The sequence below is a fragment of the Schistocerca americana genome, chromosome X (assembly GCF_021461395.2).
Source record: "Schistocerca americana isolate TAMUIC-IGC-003095 chromosome X, iqSchAmer2.1, whole genome shotgun sequence".
NCBI classification, from domain to species: Eukaryota; Metazoa; Arthropoda; class Insecta; order Orthoptera; family Acrididae; genus Schistocerca; species Schistocerca americana.
Window position 1 is genome coordinate 878,403,657 of NC_060130.1, and position 17,879 is coordinate 878,421,535.

The following is a 17,879-nucleotide window of genomic DNA, read 5'->3' on the forward strand; positions in this document are numbered from 1 at the left end:
CAACATCAGTGTTTGCTCACAGACGTTACACGCGGTACACGCCAATGGTCATCTGTCCGATGGATCATAAAACGTGATTCACCTGAAAAAGCGACCTGTCGCCACTCATTGCACGTCCACTTGCGGTATTGGCATGTAAATTCCAGCCTTTGTCACCAATGGACAGCAGTACACATGGGTGCATGAACCAGGCACCTGCTGCGGAGGACAATATGCAGCAATGTTCGCTGAATGGTCCTTCAGGAGACACTGTTGGTAGCCCCTTGGTTCATCTAGGTAATCACCTGATCAACAATTGCACGTGTGTTCACCCGTGCACATCTACAGAGCTCTTCACTCTGATCATTTATGGCCCATGGTGCACCACATTTGCCCCAGCGTCGGTTCTGAATAGCGTCATTTCACCATGCGTGGTGTACTTTAACCACGACTGTGCACGAAGAGCTTACAAACTTTTCTGTTTCGGAACTCCTTCCACCCGTGTACGAAAGCCAATTGAAGTACGTCGACTTTGAACACTTCTACAAGAAGTACACGAGCATACAGTTCATCCTCTATATTTAAGACCACAATGATTGCAACACAAATGGTCTCCATTGACTGGGAAAAGAACCAAGCAGTCAACTTTGTAACTCTGTCCTAACAGGGAAATAAGTTCACAACTAAATGCAAGTTACAATGAAATGAACACCCTTAGCTGCTTACAGGCGTTGACAGACGTCAACGGGGAAAGATGTAAATGTGTGCCCCGACCGGGACTCGAACCCAGGATCTCCTGCTTACATGGCAGATGCTCTATCCATCTGAGCCACCGAGGACACAGAGGATAGCGCGACTGTAGGGATTTATCTCTGGCACGCCTCCCGCGAAATCCACACTCTCAATGTATTGTCCCGCACTACATTCGTAGTGCCCCCGGCCATTATACTCATTACTTGCGGCGCGTTGCCGTTTCCCATAAGAGTTCAGGCACTGTTTCTGCATTCTGACCCCGTTGACGTCCGTCAACGCCTGTAAGCAGCTAAGGGTGTTCATTTCATTGTAGTTTCATTCTAACGAGCTGCATGATTACCGATGGTATCTGTTCTTTCGGACATGTCCGAAAGAACAGATACCATCTTAGTATATATACAGGGTGTTACAAAAAGGTACGGCCAAACTTTCAGAAAACATTCCTCACACACAAAGAAAGAAAATATCTTATGTGGACATGTGTTCGGAAACACTTACCTTCCATGTTAGAGCTCATTTTATTACTTGTCTTCAAATCACATTAATCATGGAATGGAAACACACAGCAACAGAACGTACCAGCGTGACTTCAAACACTTTGTTAAAGGAAATGTTCAAAATGTCCTCCATTAGCGAGGATACATGCATCCACCCTCCGTCGCATGGAATCCCTGATGCGCTGATGCAGCCCTGGAGAATGGCGTATTGTATCACAGCCATCCACAATATGAGCACAAAGAGTCTCTACATTTGGTACCGGGGTTACGTAGACAAGTGCTTTCAAATGCCCCCATAAATGAAAGTCAAGAGGGTTGAGGTCAGGAGAGCGTGGAGGCCATGGAATTGGTCCGCCTCTACCAATCCATCAGTCACCGAATCTGTTGTTGAGAAGCGCACGAACACTTCGACTGAAATGTGCAGGAGCTCCATCGTGCATGAACCACATGTTGTGTCGCACTTGTAAAGGCACATGTTCTAGCAGCGCAGGTAGAGTATCCCGTATGAAATCATGATAACATGCTCCATTGAGCGAAGGTGGACGAAAGCAAAATTAGCTCTAACTTGGAAATTAAGCGTTTCCGGACAAATGTCCACATAACATCTTTTCTTTATTTGTGTGAGGGGAATGTTTCCTGAAAGTTTGGCCGTACCTTTTTGTAACACCCTGTATAGTTAAGGCTCACCGGCCACTTCACCATCTTCCTCTTCTGTGCGAATGCACAAACACTGCCCGAACTCTTACGGGAATCGACAACGCGCCGCGAGTAAGGAGTGTAATGGGTGGGGGCACTACGAATGTAGTGCGGGACAATACATTGAGAATGTGGGTTTCACGGGAGGCGTGCCAGAGATAAATCCCTGCAGTCACGCTATCCTCTGTGTCCTCGGTGGCTCAGATGGATAGAGCGTCTACCATGTAAGCAGGAGATCCTGGGTTCGAGTCCCGATTGGGGCACGCATTTTCATCTGTCAACGCCTGTAAGCAGCTAAGGGTGTTCATTTCACTGTAATTTCATTCTAACGAGCTGCATGGTTACCGATGGTATCTGTTCTTTCGGACATGTCCGAAAGAACAGATACCATCTTAGTATATATAAATGCAAGTTCTTGAGACAACAAAAGGAAGACTTTCTCAGTCAGAGTTCGTTCTCTACTACATAACTATCAAATGTTTAAGTCCTCAGTCTCCTTGAGGGGAGCACGTTGGAACAGATTAACACTTAAGTTACTGTCTGTACGAGTTCACAATCTTGTGAAGTAAGTCGGACAGAATACCAACAGGCCCGCAATCCGGTACCGAGGTCCCTTAGTGGCACCAGCGGCGTGCGATCGGTGCTGCTGGATCCAGAGCAGACTTCTTCTCTTGGCTGGCTGCGTCTTAACAGCCGTGATCGTCTTTTTTTCCCTTTATTGTGATTTCATTCCCCTGCCCCATATGGGCAGGGAAGGGTTGGCAGCGGCATAATCCGCCACTCTTCAGCGGAATGTTAGATTTAATAAAAGATGAAAACGATACATACAAAATGTGATAAAGGGGGACACGAGAACAGAATAAGAAGAGACAGTAGTGTTTAAAGTATACACTTACACAGAGATGTTCATTGTGGACAGTTTAAAAAAATGTCCACATAAAGTTAAAAAACACAGTTGGCGATTTGCATAGCACGTAAGAAACACTGAAGTCACATGCACAAGTTAAAGGTTGGCCACAGTATTAAAACACACCAGAACAACGACACTTTAAAACCACTGTATGAGATGGAGCACACACGACGAAAAGTACAGGGCTATTACAAATGATTGAAGCGATTTCATAAATTCACTGTAGCTCCATTCATTGACATATGGTCACGACACACTACAGATACATAGAAAAACTCATAAAGTTTTGTTCGGCTGAAGCCGCACTTCAGGTTTCTGCTGCCAGAGCGCTCGAGAGCGTAGTGAGACAAAATGGCGACAGGAGCCGAGAAAGCGTATGTCGTGCTTGAAATGCACTCACATCAGTCAGTCATAACAGTGCAACGACACTTCAGGACGAAGTTCAACAAAGATCCACCAAATGCTAACTCCATTCGGCGATGGTATGCGCAGTTTAAAGCTTCTGGATGCCTCTGTAAGGGGAAATCAACGGGTCGGCCTGCAGTGAGCGAAGAAACGGTTTCACGCGTAGCCCGCGGAAGTCGACGAATAAAGCAAGCAGGGAGCTAAACGTACCACAGCCGACGGTTTGGAAAATCTCACGGAAAAGGCTAAAGCAGAAGCCTTACCGTTTACAATTGCTACAAGCCCTGACACCCGATGACAAAGTCAAACGCTTTGAATTTTCGGCGCGGTTGCAACAGCTCACGGAAGAAGATGCGTTCAGTGCGAAACTTGTTTTCAGTGATGAAGCAACATTTTTTCTTAATGGTGAAGTGAACAGACACAATGTGCGAATCTGGGCGGTAGAGAATCCTCACGCATTCGTGCAGCAAATTCGCAATTCACCAAAAGTTAACGTGTTTTGTGCAATCTCACGGTTTAAAGTTTACTACCCCTTTTTCTTCTGCGAAAAAAACGTTACAGGATACGTGTATTTGAACATGCTGGAAAATTGGCTCATGCCACAACTGGAGACCGACAGCGCCGACTTCATCTTTCAACAGGATGGTGCTCCACCGCACTTCCATCATGATGTTCGGCATTTCTTAAACAGGAGATTGGAAAACCGATGGATCGGTCGTGGTGGAGATCATGATCAGCAATTCATGTCATGGCCTCCACGCTCTCCCGACTTAACCCCATGCGATTTCTTTCTGTGGGGTTATGTGAAAGATTCAGTGTTTAAACCTCCTTTACCAAGAAACGTGCCAGAACTGCGAGCTCGCATCAACGATGCTTTCGAACTCATTGATGGGGACATGCTGTGCCGAGTGTGGGAGGAACTTGATTATCGGCTTGATGTCTGCCGAATCACTAAAGGGGCACATATCGAACATTTGTGAATGCCTAAAAAAACTTTTTGAGTTTTTGTACGTGTGTGCAAAGCATTGTGAAAATATCTCAAATAATAAAGTTATTGTAGAGTTGTGAAATCACTTCAATCATTTGTAATAACGCGGTAAATACTGCCGGGAGGGACCTGCCGCGGCCTGAGAGGAGGGAAAGGAGGGGACACAGTAGCCGGAGAGGGTGGGAGGAAAAGCATGGGGGTTGGGAGGCGCACCAAGGGGCAGAAGACGGCTGGGGTGGGAGATGGAGGGGGAAGGCAAGCCAGGAGGTAGCGCAGAGATGCAGAAGGCCGTGATCGTTTTTTTTTTTTTTTTCATATGTGGTATGTTGCAATACAGCATCATTGGTCGTTGAAGGTCTAACTGTGTTGGAGAGGCAGTAAATTCATACACAGGGCAGTGACACTGCATCACTGCAATTCACTTTGGAGATGTGGAGGTGGGACTTGGAGTCCCGTACCACCCTCCAACGGTGACAATACTACATCAGTCAGGCAGAAAAACTCAGCCGGACATGGGCACCTAGGGTGGGAAAGTGGTGGACATAGAGTGGGGGGGCTATTCCTGTAAAAGAATGCATCCGTGGAAGGCGTGCCAGGCCAATCGTTAGCCGTTGTTGGAATCCAATTCCTCTAGGATGGTTAAAGGAACCGGATGTCAATGCCAGCAGTGTGGAAGTGTGGTCCCAATGTGGTGTAACCCACGGACAGTATCCTGCAGGGCATCCACTTTCTCATACAACCACTGCGCATTGTTGCATATGGTCATCTTCAGTGGGACGATATCCGCTTCCTCATGAAGCATCACAATTATCATGAGCGGTGGGGCGTGCAGGCTCCACCTGAGAGCCTTGTTCTGCAGGTGCTGCAACGTCCACATCTTGGTGACACTAATCGTGGCCCATGCAACAGAGCCATACATGAGGGCAGGCAGGATAACTGCTCGGTAGATGCAGAGCTTGGTATGTAGGTTAAGTTCCCTACTGTTGAAGAGGGGGTACAAAGCCCTGGTCAGCTTTTGCCCCTTGTTGGCGACATACTCTGCATGACAGAGGAATAGCAAGTTGTGGTCCATCTGGACCCCCAGATAGATGGTCGTCGGGGACCAGGGCACCTGCCCGCCTGCAATCGAAATATTGACTGCCGAAGTGTTGGCGACATTAAGAGCTATTTTGTTTGTCTGGCACCAGGTGGCGTCCACCTGTCGTTGGAGGTGGGCGACGACGGCATCAGTGATACAGCCAGTCGTACATAGTGCTGTGTCGTCAGAATATTGTGCCAGGTGGCACTCAGGGATGACCAGCGTATCATTCACATAGATATTAAAAAGAACAGGCCACAGCACCGATCCTTGTGGAATGCCTGCCGACAATTGGCGAATGCCAGAACGCGTTACCCGTTGAGCCACTAGGAAGGTCCTACAGCGGAGGAAGTCATCCACAATCTCGACATAGATATCTGGTATAGGAGTCTGTGTCAGCATCTTGTGCACGAGGTTGTAGTGCCAGATCTTGTAGTAGGCGTCTGCAAGTCCAGAAAAACGGCAGCTGTCGACTTAGCGGTGTTGAAGCCTTTGCTGACGTGTTCAGCGATTTGTAGGACCTGAAGTTCGGCAGAGAGGTGCGAAGTAAATCCGAACTGTTCAGTTCTCATCGTCCCAGCCACCGCCAGAGGTTGGGAAAGTCGGTGGAGGTTCACAGATTCAAGGACCTTCGCCATGGTACTTAAAAGGCTGATGGGCCTGTTGTTGGTGGGAACTGCAGGGTCCTTGAACCACTTGGGGATTGCAGTCAGCTTGGCTTGCTTCCACTGAGGGGGGGAAAGGCCAGACGTGAAACAAACGTTTAAAATGTTGGTGAACAAGAGGAGAGGCGTATGCAGAAGGCGGCAGACACGTTCATTTAAAATTCTGTCCAATCCAGGGGCTGACCGACCACGTTTCCGTCGTAGGATCTGCTGGTCTTCTGCCATGGAAGTAAAATGGGGGTGTGGGGCGGCGGGTGGAATAATTTTCATTTAAATGTGCCTATTATTTAATGCTGTTGTTTGCCGTTCTCAACACTGGCTCTCTAACTACAATATTGGCAACCAGAAAGTGATTAGAAAAACGTGAAGCCTTAATTAGAATTCCTAGTGCCCACTTCATCTGAGAAATACATTTATAGCTACAGCTTATAGCTCTGAGGAATTAGGAGATTGTCTGGGATTCATATTCAAAAACCATTTTCTCTAAAATGTTCACTATATTCTGAAAGTCACAGACCAAAAAGAATCCACACAATCCAACTAACAGAGCAGTTCAGAGTCTAATGCGCTGATGCAACTATAACTGTTCAAATTAAATGTTTAAGTGAATGCTCGCCATAATTTGATGATAATGTTAATCAAACGCCACGCTAAATAATGGCAGAATGTCTGTCCCGCGGCGGCACGTGAAAATACGACATACGCAAACTGAAGATAGATCATTAAAGTCATCCCAGAATTAACACTTCACTCGAAAACGATTTCATGGTTACGCGTATCCCTAGTAACTTATTACGGCATCCGAGGCTGTTTATAGCAATGTTACCGACGCGACGCGACTCCCGGCACAAGTGGTGCGCTAATCAGCGTCTGGAGAGAACTGGGGCCTTTTTTCTCGCGCAGCGTTCTTACATATAAAGCCGCAGTGCGGACGGCTAAGGGAACGCCTGATGAAATCCGCTCTCCCGACTAGCCGCTGGGCTAGTAATGCCCCACTTTAAGTTATCGAATAAATCATTGCTTCCTTTGCTGATGGCCGATGAAGCTCTCAATTTAAATGTGCAATCAGCACACAGGTAAGTAATCATAATAAAAGTCTGACGTGGCTAAGTCAAATATTTTGGGCGAGAGAATTAATTTAATTACACTACACGCAGTAGACGAGCTCTGAACTTGTCCTTTGGAGATACGCTATCGCTATAGTTTTATTCTTATTCAGTTGAAACTTCTCACATCTTTATGATTATAGCGGATCTCCCTTCTGCTTAAATTTAAACATCCTAGCTTTATTTATTCGCCTACTTAATCTATCTTGCTTCCTTAATTTCTAAGACAAAAACCAGAAAATCATGAATTTCAACTAAAATTTTAATTTGTGAGATCCAGAATACTGTTTCTACTAAACTATTATGAAAAAGGAATCTAAATATAAGTTTTTAAGTTTCTAGCTCTTTTCTGTTGCGCCAATGATTTTTACAGAAAAAGGTCCAAATTTCGAAAATGGTTAAAGTTATTGAACTGATATTCAACTCATATTGATTTAGTATTACTCCTGACATGCTAGAAACGTTTCAGATTATTTACTTGATTTTTAAAGTATTGCGCAACATTTATGACGTCAGATCTAGTTACAGCGGACTAGGCTGGCACACAATGGAAAGACTGATGTGAATTTTATAAGGCGTGAGTAGGCTGCTTCCCTACATCACCCTCTACTTAATTATTTTTTTTAATGTAAATGGGAAAAAAATTAATTACAAAAAGGGAAGCAAGAGTACAGCTTAACTCCCTATGAAAAATTAAAATTGAAACGTAAACATAAAGAAATATTAAAAGAAAACTTATTACCTGCTTCAATTATTTAAATTGCTGGGATGTTCACTGCTTAATAAGCAACATTATCACTTAAAATTTAAGCAAAATCAATGAAACACTTTGGCATACATATTGCCTTAGACAGATAAACACATAAAATATGAAAAATCTTAAATCCATTAAATACCTTTTTACATACACCAATTCAAAGAAAATAACACAGTTATTCATGATACATAAACAGATAATTATATCTTAGCAGTCTTTCTAAACCTGAAAGAAAATTTCACAAATCATGACAATTTCATTTTTACACACGTGGTTGTAGCCGCTTTGGCTAGCGTTTTACACTTCCATTCACAAGGGTAGAGGAGGGGAAGTTGCTATGGTGTGCGTCCTTCACGTTCACTCTAAATTATTTGGGGAAAGGGGAGGGGTCACTGTGAGTTGTGTCCAAGTCACTCCACGCTTTCACGCAGCTACCAGGCTGCCATTATCTGGTTTGTCCTGTAGAACAAACAAAAAGAGTGCCTCAGACTCTGTTCACTTAATATCTAAGGGTGGGTCACAATGAAATGGAGATATATACATTTTATCTTTCAATATGTTACTGGAACAAAGTTAACAGAACTTTTTCAATTTTACTCTCGCGGTTACTTAACTGTCATAAAATCGATAAACAAATGGCTCAAAACGCCGTTAGTCACGTACTAAATAAAATTTATGCTCAAGGCATACAATCATAAATCCTATTTAATTTCAATTTATTATTTCTGGGCCGGACACTGAACCAATGCTCGGTACATTCTTGATACACTGGTATTTTATTTACTTAGCTGACTCATCTTCGATTACCTTATTCTTAGAGATAGTATGAATATATTTGATTAGTAGTTGTCTTCTCAGCTTCTTTGTACATGTGAGTAACTTGTTGTAATAGTACAGTTCTGAGTGTTCAAAACACACTACGTTTAGTTGACTACTAAATACACGTATTGGTCCTCTGCTGCTGTGTCAGTTCCACATCTGCAACTATGTACTTACTTACTTTGCTAGTGTATGAACTTAAGAAATACTCACTCCATTAAAATTTAAAGCATAGGATAGCACGTTTATTTCATATCTATAGTGTATTGCAGCTGATCAGTTTGCTCACGTGGCAATCCATTTCCACTCGATCGGACGCTGAAACCACAGGTAGTCTCTCTCGACTTACCACTAAAGTGCATTAGGTAATTATAGACGAGCGTAATGCTAAATTCCTTAAACCTATAGGACACCATGAGCTGCTCTGTCTCATCTAACATAAGGGTACCTATGGTCGCATTCACGCCTCCAACTCATAACCTCAATACATGTAGGTGTGTCACCGCACACCCAACACCAAAATAATGGCCAGCTCCAACCTTATAAACATTTCAAGGACGTGTCCTTCACGTCTCAACCACAAACACTGTTCAATTCTATTACACTGCCATTCCTTGCTACACAAGGTGAGTTCATTTTCACAACTTATCTGCATATTTTTCATAACACAAAGCAATCTCTTTTACTATTAATTAGTTAGCTCTACAGCATACAATAGGTTTCACTGCCACTTCAGATCCTGCTTGTACACGAATTTGTATATCTTTTTAAATTACTGTTGGTGGACCATTTCCAATAAAACAACAACTTTGTACTTATAATATTACCAGGATTCTATACATACTTGTTACTCAAATACCTTTGTATATTAATTACATCACACTTATCTGTTGTTTATGTCACTGTTAGGTTTGTCACATTAGGTATTTTCTTCACTAATCGGTGGATAGAATGGTTACAGAACTCATGGCTTGATGGCAATGACGGAAAATTTTTGTATTGCAAAGAAGGAGTCGAAACTTTGGTGGATAGGAAAGATGAAGATAGAGTGAAATCTGAAATGGGAAAAAAGATCTCACACAGCTGGGACTGCACAGCTGCCACACTGTGTAGAGGTTACAGAACAACCCTTCTCCCTATAGAATTCATTAGTTTATTATTGGCTTGATAATCATACCGGAAGATTTTAGTATTTGAGAGTAAGAGCCGAAATTTTGGTGGGTAGGAAAGATGAAGAATGAGCGAGACCTGAAATGGGAAAGAAGATATCACACAGCTGGGACTGCACAGCTGCCACACTGTGTAGAGTTTACAGAACAACCTCCTCCCTACAGAATTCATTAGTTTATTATTGGCTTGATAACCATAACGGAAAATTTAATGTGTTGGAAATAAGAGGTCGAAATTTTAGGTGGATAGAAAAGATGAAGAGTGAGTGAAATCTGAAATGGGAAAGAAGATCTCACACAGCTGGGACTGCACAGCTGCCACACTGTGTAGAGGTTACAGAACAACTTCCTCCCTACAGAATTCATTCACTACCTATGAACTTCTTTACGTCGATCACGTTCCTGAGACCTAATAGTCTTTTACTCTTAGGGTACTCTAGCCTATATGCATTGGCATGTGGTTTTCCTATGAAAAACACTTGGCCAGGTTTCACTTTTAATTGACATTCATAACCTTTGACCAAGCCAGGTCGATTTGAAAATACCTTATGATGCCTTTTTAAAACCTGTCTCAGTTCTTCCTTCTGATTAGCTGAAATTTTATCGATTTCCTGCAATTTAGCTTCTATTTTGTCCAAAATAATTGCTTCTTCTTCTTCTTCTTCTTCTTCTTCTTCTTCTGTGTTTAGCTTACTTTTACTAAGATTAACACCTTCGCCCAAATATCTCCTATTTTTCAGAATTCGTATAGGCAGCTCCCAAGTTTCATCATTAGTTACTACATGTTCATCAATAAAAGGTGCTGTAATTACTCTGGTTATCGGCAAGCCCATTTTTAAGTGGCTTCTTTCAAAGTTAACAACACTCTGATATTTCTACAAGAAATCTATGGCAATTAAAACCTCAATACTGAGATTGTTTAAAATTAAGCATGGATGATCAATTAAATTACCATTAATATCAAAGGGCAGCAAAGCTTCTTGCTTTACCGTTTTTGACACCTTGCCAGTAGCACCAATTATTCTTAGTCCTGATACCCTCATTACTGTAAGCTTGTCTTTTACCAGCTAATACATCAAAGAAGGACTGAGATATGGCACTCACCTCACTTCCACTGTCTAAGAGACAACGTACATTGATACCCAACATATTCACTATTAGTATAGGGTGGCTTATTCTAATTTGTACAGGTGGTTCCTCAAACTCATCCAATAGTTCCTTTTGGATTTGTCTCCAACTAAAGTGATCGACATCTGTCTTCATTACATTTAGGTCAAAGTGTGTAGGGAACTACATTTTCAGCTGCCTTTACCAGTCGGTCTATTAATTTCAAATCGAAACACCGCACGACTTCATTACATTTAGTTTGCTGAACATGACCCAAATTACTGTAGTCTGAGCGATTCTGCGCCTCCAGACCAGGCATAACACTAGTTACAGCTAAACCACTTTCACTACTATCGTCGGGTTCCTTCTCCAGTGACAACTGGTCACAGCTACTGGGTTCATTGACCCCCAACAAGCTATCCTCTACATTCTCACTTACCTCCTGTCCTAAATCTATTAGTACAGTATCAACATCCTGCACAGGCACTTTAGATAAGAGCACATCATCCTCATCGTAAATATAAGCATGAATTTCTTCTGCTTCTTCACCTGACAATTCAGTATTTTGTAGCTCTTTCCTACCGTTACACTGCTGCGCCTTCTCTTTCTCTTCCCACTTAGAAAGCGTCTGTATCACGGCATCTATCAAATACTGTGAGTGATCTAATATTTCTGCTGTATCCTTAGATGCTACCGACCCGTCATCCACATGTTCAGTCTGAGTATTCTGATCTGTCTTACCAATTACTGTAATTACTCGCTTAGGAAAAGTAACCGCCTGGTGAGCGCCAGTGTCCTCATAGACGGCAACTAGTTTTCCTGCCTCGGCCTACTACTGTTTCCTTTATTTCCATTATAGTTAACTGGCACAGCATTGCTTTTCGCACTGGTGTTTACCGGCATAATTTTGTTCGGAACAAAATTACTATCATTTGGATGCCATTGTTGGTTCTGATAATTATTTCAAATGGCTCTGAGCACTATGCGACTTAACTTCTGAGGTCAGCAGTCGCCTAGAACTTAGAACTAATTAAACCTAAGGACATCACACACATCCATGCCCGAGGCGGGATTCGAACCTGCGACCGTAGCGGTCGCTCGGCTCCAGACTGCAGAGCCTAGAACCGTACGACCACTCCGGCCGGCTGATAATTATTTCTCCAATTCCTACCCCTCTTAGGATGGCGAACACCTACTGTTCTGATGTTTACATTGCCATTCTGCTCGTTCTTAAAATTACTACTAGTGTTATTAGCATTTTTGTTATTACGTGCTTGCTCCTCATTGGCAGCCACACGCTCTACACGTTCCAAATATTTAATGAAACGATCCAGATTGTCTCTAGGGGAGGATATAATTCTAGTTTGTCAATACCATGGCAGTTTGGCTTCAAGACCTATTATTATCATTTCAGGTTTTAGCTTTTCAGCCTAATGTGACAAACGTGAGATCCATGACCTGGCAAACTCTTTAATAGATTCCTTGCCTGCACTGAAGCGTTTGCCACTCCAAAATTCTGTCAACACTCCATTTTGCTTATTGCTAGACCAGTACTCATTAATGAAAGCTGTTTTAAATTCCGCTAATGTTTTACACTTCAACATAACATCAGCTGACCAACGCATGGCGTCACCTGCTAAATGGCTTCTAATAAATGAGATTTTCTCTCGTTCAAACCAAGTTGGTGGAATCACATCTTCAAAATCGTTCCAGAAATGTAGCGGGTGGATACTTTTATCTGGATCGAACCGCAAGAACTGCCGACACCCGATAAAAGCGGCGTTTGCAGCTACAACTTGTTGCATACTACCATTACCAGAAGTTACTGAAGCTACTTTACTCTCAATGTTAGCAATGTTAGTACTAATATTTTCTACTCTCATTTCAACATTATCTACTCTTTGCACAATATGAGCAGAATCAGTTTTGATTGGATCTACTTCTGCTTGACATATGTTTACTTTTATATTAACATCTTTAAACCTATCTAAGCACAGTTGAGATTCCGCCTCGATCTTTTCTGTTAACTTGTGCTCCAGCTTCGCATCTTCCATCTGGAAGTCTCTGCGAACCTCAGCAACTTCGGATTTTACTGTTTTACACATTTCAGAAAATTGTTGAGCAACCTTTTTCTTAATATCCTCATGATTGTAATCAATTTTATAATTCAAACTGTCCAGATCCTCTTTCAACTTAATGCAACCAGCCTTGAAGGTATTGTCCATTACCTCCAATTGTTTATTAAAATTAGTTTGGCTGGTCACAATCTCATACTTTAATTCAGCTTTATTGGATTCTAGTTTATTGTCCATTGCCTTAAACCATTTATTAAAATTAGTTTGGCTGGTCGCAATCTCATACTTTAATTCAGCATTACTGGCTGACAATTTTGCATTACTGGCAGCTATTGCTTGTAATATAACATTTAAATCAATAGCCCCAGTATTTTTGGGTTGCTCACTTGCTGGTTTTTTATCACACTCAGGTGACGAAAAACTAGCTCCAACACCAGAATCATCAAAACTAAATGAAACTTCTGATTGATCACTCATATCTAACTTATCCTTTTTAAACTCTACCTCCTCTGATGTTCCGTTTTTAACTCATCAGATAAACTATCATCCAATAAATTAACAATTTCTGATTTCTGCTTTACTACAGGGGTCTCTATTATTGATCATTGCCCCTTTTCACACTACTGTCAGGAGACAATACTTCATATTTCACTTTAACATTACTATTTTCATGCATATTTACACTTGAACCGTTGTCTGAATTTACAGTTCCCTCAACAGACATAGGTTCTGATTTAAGTTTAACCTCGATTCTTCTGGCAGTTCCATCGCCGACAGTCTTTTAGTGCAGGTTAGTAAATTTTTTAACAGCTTTTCACTTAACTTAGTTCCTTCTGCACGACGTATGGCGTTGCCGGCGCGGTGTACCAGGATTACTCATGCGACGCGGCGCGTTGAACTGCAGACGGCACTTCGACGGCTGCTGTGTGTTTGCAGGCGCGGTTCCGGTTGCTCCGGCGGACAACTGCGGTGAGACGAAACTGGCTTCTCGCGATGCCGGCAGCACCGCTAGACTCAGTGCCAGCTCCGTCAATCCAGCTGCGTTGTTAATACAATTGTGTCGTCCACATACACACGAAACACTATCACTGTTCTATTACTCAGTTGCGTGTCGCATTTCACTCCCGAATCCGAATATTTAAAAATCACTTTCACTTTTACTCAGTTTCTTTCCCGGCCGATGCACCATATGTGGGGCGGCGGGTGGAATAATTGAGTTATTAAATGTTTTGTTTTTCCCGGCCGATTAGCAACATATGTGGGGCGACGGGTGGAATAATTGTTATAAAATGTACCTATTATTAAATGCTGTTGTTTGCCGTTCTCAACACTGGCTCTCTAACTACAATATTGGCAACCAGAAAGTGATTAGCAAAACGTGAAGCCTTAATTAGAATTCCTAGTGCCCACTTTATCTGAGAAATACATTTATAGCTACAGCTTATAGTTCCGAGGAATTAGGAGATTGTCTGGGATTCATATTCAAAAACCATTTTCTCTAAAATGTTCACTATATTCTGAAAGTCACAGACCAAAAAGCATCCACACAATCCAACTAACAGAGCAGTTCAGAGTCTAATGCGCTGATGCAACTATAACTGTTCAAATTAAATGTTTAAGTGAATGCTCGCCATAATTTGATGATAATGTTCATCAAACGCCACGCTAAATAATGGCAGAATGTCTGTCCCGCGGCGGCACTTGAAAATACGACATACGCAAACTGAAGATAGATCATTAAAGTCATCCCAGAATTAACACTTCACTCGAAAACGATTTCATGGTTACGCGTATCCCGAGTAACTTATTACGGCATCCGAGGCTGTTTATAGCAATGATACCGACGCGACGCGACTCCCGGCACAAGTGGTGCGCTAATCAGCGTCTGGAGAGAACTGGGGCCTTTTTTCTCGCGCAGCGTTCTTACATATAAAGCCGCAGTGCGGACGGCTAAGGGAACGCCTGATGAAATCCGCTCTCCCGACTAGCCGCTGGGCTAGTAATGCCCCACTTTAAGTTATCGAATAAATCATTGCTTCCTTTGCTGATGGCCGATGAAGCTCTCAATTTAAATGTGCAATCAGCACACAGGTAAGTAATCATAATAAAAGTCTGACGTGGCTAAGTCAAATATTTTGGGCGAGAGAATTAATTTAATTACACTACACGCAGTAGACGAGCTCTGAACTTGTCCTTTGGAGATACGCTATCGCTATAGTTTTATTCTTATTCAGTTGAAACTTCTCACATCTTTATGATTATAGCGGATCTCCCTTCTACTTAAATTTAAACATCCTAGCTTTATTTATTCGCCTACTTAATCTATCTTGCTTCCTTAATTTCTAAGACAAAAACCAGAAAATCATGAATTTCAACTAAAATTTTAATTTGTGAGATCCAGAATACTGTTTCTACTAAACTATTATGAAAAAGGAATCTAAATATAAATTTTTAAGTTTCTAGCTCTTTTCTGTTGCGCCAATGATTTTTACAGAAAAAGGTCCAAATTTCGAAAATGGTTAAAGTTATTGAACTGATATTCAACTCATATTGATTTAGTATTACTCCTGACATGCTAGAAACGTTTCAGATTATTTACTTGATTTTTAAAGTATTGCGCAACATTTATGACGTCAGATCTAGTTACAGCGGACTAGGCTGGCACACAATGGAAAGACTGATGTGAATTTTATAAGGCGTGAGTAGGCTGCTTCCCTACAGGGGGCAGACAGAGGTGGATGGTTGCGGAACAGCTGTCAGGACATTATGTTCCTCGTGGAGTTCTTCTGGGGGAATATCCTGGACAAGGGGATGGTTTTGGGTCTCAATCGCGTCCATCAGCATTTCCACAAATACGACAAGTCCGCTGCTTTGCGAATAGTTCGAGCAGTCGCTAGCATAGAACATCGCAGGGCGTGAATGACAGCCCAGTCAGTCTTATGGTGTAGGAGGAAAGTGGACATCCTGTCCTCCTATTGTTCGGACATCCAGTCAGCGAGCCTGTGGCAAAATTCGCGCTGGAGGCGCCCCTTTGGCGTTTGTCGCGAGGATTGTGAAACTGCTTCCCCTGCCAGTGGTAGCAGTTCTTTTGCACCTTCAGCTCCCATAACAGGGGTGGCAAATCGTCCAGGGGGGTTAAATCTCAAGGTACAGTGGAGGTGAAGAGCTTCACTGCTTTCTGTATTTTGGCAGTCAGGTACTCCATGGCATGGACTATATTGGCTGGTTTTACAAGTTGAGGTCGTGCCGAGTGGCGTTATTAAGTATCCTGGCGAACTTGTCCCAATCAGTGAGGGTCACAGTGGAACGAACACCAAATGAAAGAGCAGCAGGAGTACTGAGTTATGGTCTAAGGACAGTTCATGGAGAACTTCCCGTGAAAACTGAGTGGCGATGAATATGGCCACATCCGGTTATTAAGTATCCTGGCGAACTTGTCCCAGTCAGTAAGGGTCACAGTGGAACGAACATCAAATGAAAGAGCAGCAGGAGTACTGGGTCATGGTCTAAGGACAGTTCATGGAGAACTTCCCGTGAAAACTGAGTGGCGATGAATATGGCCACATCCAAGGCATCTGGCTTGCAGTTGGAAAGCATGGGTATATGAGTAGGTTCATGGGGGCTAAAGTATTCTCCAGGTCAAGAAGGAGTCGGCCTTTGGGGTTAGAGACCCGAGAATGCTAAGCCGTGTGCTTGGCATTGAGATCCATCCCAACAACGAGCTTGTCAAAGGATGTCAATGTGCAAAGGTCCGCTTCAAGCAGTGGCTTGTTTGGCCTCAAGTACGCTGCTGCAAAGGTAATTGCACAAAGGATTTTGTGTGCAGTATCACGAATAACTGCCGAGGTGTGGGATTTCATGAAGAAGGAAGCGACCTGGAGGATTTCGCTCATGTTCTCCCGAAAGGACGTATCAGTCTCTGCCACTGGGGAAAGGTCCCGAGTGGACTGCTTGCCTCTGTGGCGGGCAGAGGCTGGAGTAGTAGTAGGCAGAGTGGGGGTAGGGGCAGAGGGCTTGGACACAGCCACAGGTGTACTGGAAGGGGCTGCAGCTGGCTCCTGTAATCGGTGAGCAGTGGAAGCTGTCATGGAAGATGGGCAATGCAGAGGAGTCCAGGCTGCAGCAGCAAAGGATGTCGTGGGAGACTGGGCAGAACGGGGCACATGTGCATCAGAAATGTCCGGTGCCTGAGTAACTAGTACCACAGCAGCTGCTGAGGGGGCGCACCAGGCTGGCCTCGCAAAACAGGAAAGTTGGTGGTGTCCCTTTTCGGTGGAGGAGGTCTATTCGTTCTTGATTTCCTTTTGGGAGGACGTGAAGACTTCATTGCCTTCCAGTAAACTGGGCACCCCCTCCAGGAGGCAATGTGGTGGGGATCGTGGGTCGTGCCCAGACACCTGGCGCATGTTGATTTCTCTGAGGTGGGGAACATGCAGTTCTCCACTAAATGGGGGCCAGCACACTTAACACACCGCCGTGGTAGGGAGCAGTAATTCCTAGTATGTCGTACACGTTGGCATCTGTGACAGATGACGGGCCCGTTGCGGCCCTCATACGATTCCATCTGGACCTTCGTGTACAGAAGACACCAGATTTGGTTAATCCGCTTCATATCCTCCCTCCGAGAAAGGGAGACGACATGGGTAGGACAGGGGATCAACGCCAGGGTCTCATGATCTCTCTTGTTATACTGGTGGGTCAAAGGGTCCTCGAAACTGAGCTGAAGCAGTTCCTCCTTGACCTCCTCTGCCGTAACATCTGGTGGCAAATCCTTGATGACTATTTTGGTTTGGCGATTTCCCGACGTCTAGTGGGTAAAATAAGGCATTGCCCTTGATTTGAAAAATTCGAGAATGGTGAGATAGTCGTCCCCAA

At 43.4% G+C, this 17,879-nt stretch overlaps 1 protein-coding gene and 1 non-coding gene across 2 annotated transcripts in view; both read right to left on the reverse strand.

Moving 5' to 3' along the window:
- LOC124556806 overlaps window positions 1-17,879 on the reverse strand; it is a 204,275-nt gene that overhangs the window by 94,942 nt on the left and 91,454 nt on the right. The gene's annotated exons all lie outside the window — the stretch shown is intronic.
- Window positions 745-818, reverse strand: Trnat-ugu. The gene has a single exon. It is a non-coding gene; the product is annotated as a tRNA-Thr (tRNA).